This window comes from Lontra canadensis, unplaced genomic scaffold (genome assembly GCF_010015895.1).
Source record: "Lontra canadensis isolate GAN:19392208 unplaced genomic scaffold, GSC_riverotter_1.0 scaffold626, whole genome shotgun sequence".
In the NCBI taxonomy this organism is placed as follows: Eukaryota; Metazoa; Chordata; class Mammalia; order Carnivora; family Mustelidae; genus Lontra; species Lontra canadensis.
In genome coordinates, this window is record NW_022631610.1 from 42,434 (window position 1) to 46,068 (window position 3,635).

The following is a 3,635-nucleotide window of genomic DNA, read 5'->3' on the forward strand; positions in this document are numbered from 1 at the left end:
GGAGAGGAGCAGAAGAGAGGGAAGAAGAGGAGGCGGAGGAGAGCAGGGAGGAGCGGAGAGAAAGGAGCGGAGGCGAGAGGAGCGGCGGAGAGGGGCCGAGCGGAGCGGGAGCGGGCGGCCCGGCGAGAGCTCTTTTGCGCCGCGGCGCTTCCCCGGCTGCAATGGTGTATGATTTCAGAGCGCTCCCTCAGCTGAGGGCTCCGCTCCACAACAAGATTTACTTTAAGACACAGCTGAAGGAAACAGGAAGACTGCACGTCACAGTCTGACTGACGTACCCGGCCCCAGCACCCAATCGCGAGGCGCCTTCGGATTCAAGGGGGGATAGCGAGGCAAGAGAACTTGGGAGGAAAAAAAAATATATAAAAGGGGTGGGGGTGAGGGGCTGGGAAGAGAGGAGGGGAGAGGGGCCCCGCGCTCCCCCTCCCCCCGCCCCCATCCCCGGCCCCCACCCCCGCCCCCGCCCTGCCACCGCTTCGGGGCGACGGGATCGCCGCGCCGGGGCCGGAGCGAGCCATCTGCGGGCACTGTGCAAAGCGGGCGACGGCGCGAGCGGCGCTCGGCTCACACTAGCTCGTCCAGGACGCAGGTCCTTCCCCCCCCCACCCCCCTTCCTTCCCCAGATACGGCTGATCCAGTTCCCCGAGTGGCCGAGCGTGGAGCGGACTTGGGTGGAGGAAGACACGGAAAAGTGTACTGGAGAAAAAGTGGGGCTTTAGGGGTGGGGTGGTCTAGGAGGAGGGAGCGGGGTAGCTCAAATCGTTCCATCTTTTAAATGATCATAGATAGTATCAAGAATACATGTCACCCTTGCTTCCTTTTAAAGGCGAGGTGGACAATAAAATACAGGTAGGTTTGGGATTAAAATCATGGGTGCCAGAGGTTTCCCTTGGGCTCCGCTGCATCTGGTAGCCGACCAGTATTGGCTGACTTCCAGTTAATCTCCCGTCAAAATTATTAGGAATATGAGTATTTGCCCTTGGTTATTTGGGTTGTAGAAACAGCAGCCTTTTTTTTGAGGGGGGGGGGAAATCTTGCAAACATTACCTCGCAATTACCCCGCACTAACTCACTCACCCCAGAATGACCAAAGAGAGAGGTTTCATATAGGAGTACACAGTTTTGACGCCTGGGTAACAAACTTTGAAGTTTATTAGGTAAGAAATTTCAAATGCTTAAATTTCGGGCTTCAACATAAAGCTATAGAAAATTCACTTTGGTTTGACATTTCTTGGATGAAAAATAACTGGCAAGATTTCTTTAGATAATGTGGCTCTTAAAGAGCTCCTTGGGGTTTTGCAACTTACAAATGCTAAAGGGCATTTCTAGCCACAGCCCGAACGTGTCTTTCACCGGGCACCCTAAACGGCTTTTAATAAAGCAACCGTGTTTATGTCCTAAAGATCCTATAAAAGCCGGGACTTACAAGGGCTGCGAAGCAGAAACATTCATACCTAGTCGATTACACACTCAGTTTTTAGGTAGGATGGGGGCAAGTACTTTTTGTATGTTCCTCGAATTCAGGCAGATCAAAGGTTGAATGACTTTGGGACAACAGTGTTTATGAGCTATGTTAAAAGTACACTGGCGGACAACTACCACCATCTTCGGCAACACACACACACCTCTTTCCTAGGACATTTACAAACGCAGCCTCAAATTCATCAGACTGTGAAGAAGTCTTCTCTTTGAATAAGAATAGAGATGATAACACGTCTGAGACTATACCCTGTAGGAAACTTTTGGCACGGGATTCAAACATTGAAAAGAAGGGGGGAAAAATCAAGCTGGCCAGGGTAGGTGTCAGGGATAAGAAAAGAGACTTGCTTGAGCATCCCCAGCCTTCATTCCTCCCCTTCCACCACCCCCAGACACTCCCTCCACACCATTAGGGAAACCACACAGACGCACACAAACACACCACTCACACTTACAATGATCGGCTATTGTATCAAGTGTTGTAACCGGGATGTGACAATTTAGGCTGGGAACAGAAATAATCTATCAACGTGCCCATTAGATACAGGATGGAATAATGCTTCTATTGGTTGGGTCCTTTCGAGGTAAGCGGGTGTATTGAGGGAGGAAATGTGCGTTCTGTGAATGGATCAAGGCTACTTCCTTTCTTCTTTTCCGTCCTATTATTTTCTTTAAGTATCCCAGTTTGTACATATGTTAGCGCCAGCCGACAAATAAACTGGTAGGAGTCAAAGATATATGCCCTCCATACCTTAAAACCATCTGCTCAGTTTGACATTTAAAAGGAAGGAGGGCAGGGAAGGAGGAGGAGGGGGGGGAGGGGGGAGAAACGGAGCCCAGGGACAGAAAAGATTCAGAATCTGGAAGGAAATGGCTTGAACTTTAGCCCACAAGTTATGTCAGTTGCACCTAGCGCTCGGATGCACGTTTTGCACACTCTACGCCCCGGAACTAGCGGCAGGAAAAGTTCCCTGCGAACCCCAGGAACCCTTCTGTCACTCCCTGGGGAAGGCAGGCCTGAATGGAAGTCGGGGTAACCCGCTTGGCAGACAAGGAAGCCCCCCCCCGCCCCCGCCAACGCTGCGGAGGCTCGAGGCTCGCCGCGCTCTGCCGCTGCAGTTCGCAGCCCGCATTAGGGCTCAGGAGCGGCTGGTTGAAATAGGAGCGCGCGCGACGCTGGGCATGCGAGCTCGGTCCGCAGCCCAGCTCCGTGAGCTACGTACGCGGAGCCCTGTCCTGTCCCCTACCGTCGGGGCGATGTACAGGCCGGGCTCCTGGCAGCCTCTCTTGCCCAAGCTGCGGCGCTCTCTCAGGTCTTGGGCCGCCCAAGAGCAAGGCGTGAGGCCCGAGCCCCCTATCTCTGGCGACTCCCGGTTTGTTTTCTGATAGGGGAGAAGCGATCGGTCAGGTCGGAGCCGAGAAGTCGCCTAGATATTGGCTCCATCTCTGCAATCAGGGGCCAAGCCTAGGGTCAACCCCTTCCTCCGCCCATTGGCAACACAACCCCAATACCTTAAAAGTTAACACAAGTTCTGACCGGTCTTCCAACAAACCTCATCCATGCAGACTGCATTTACTTATTTATGGGAAGGGGATCTGCAGTGAGTTCTTAGTCAAACTCTTGCAGTTACCACTTAATGCATCTGGTTCTGGGTTAAACACACTTTGCTTTGACGTTTCTTCGGTGTATTTCGGCCCCCCTCCACCGTTCTTTCTTAAAGCCCTTAGACGAAGGAGGGAGGGAAGATGGCACATAAAAAATTTAAAACCTTACAAAGGACCGTCATCAGATCCTAAACAAATAAATTCCGGGAATTTCAACTGGATCCGGCACAGAGGCCAATGTGAGCGTGGATTTCGGGAGAAAGATGCTGAGGATCCCTACCTGGACACACAAACACACACACAACCATCCACTCTCCACCACCACCACCACCGCCACCACCCTGAAGAGGAGAAGAAAAAGAAAGAAAAACCAAGTCCAGGGTGCAGGCCGGCCTGCTTCCGGCTGTCGAAGGGCAGTCTGACCGCCATTCTCTCACCCCCCACCCCCCTCTATCTCCTGTGCCCAGTGTGACTCCAAGCCCAACCTGGACCTGTTCTGAATTGGGGGGGGGGGGGGTAGAAATGCCACAAGATCAGTAGCAAGTAGCAGC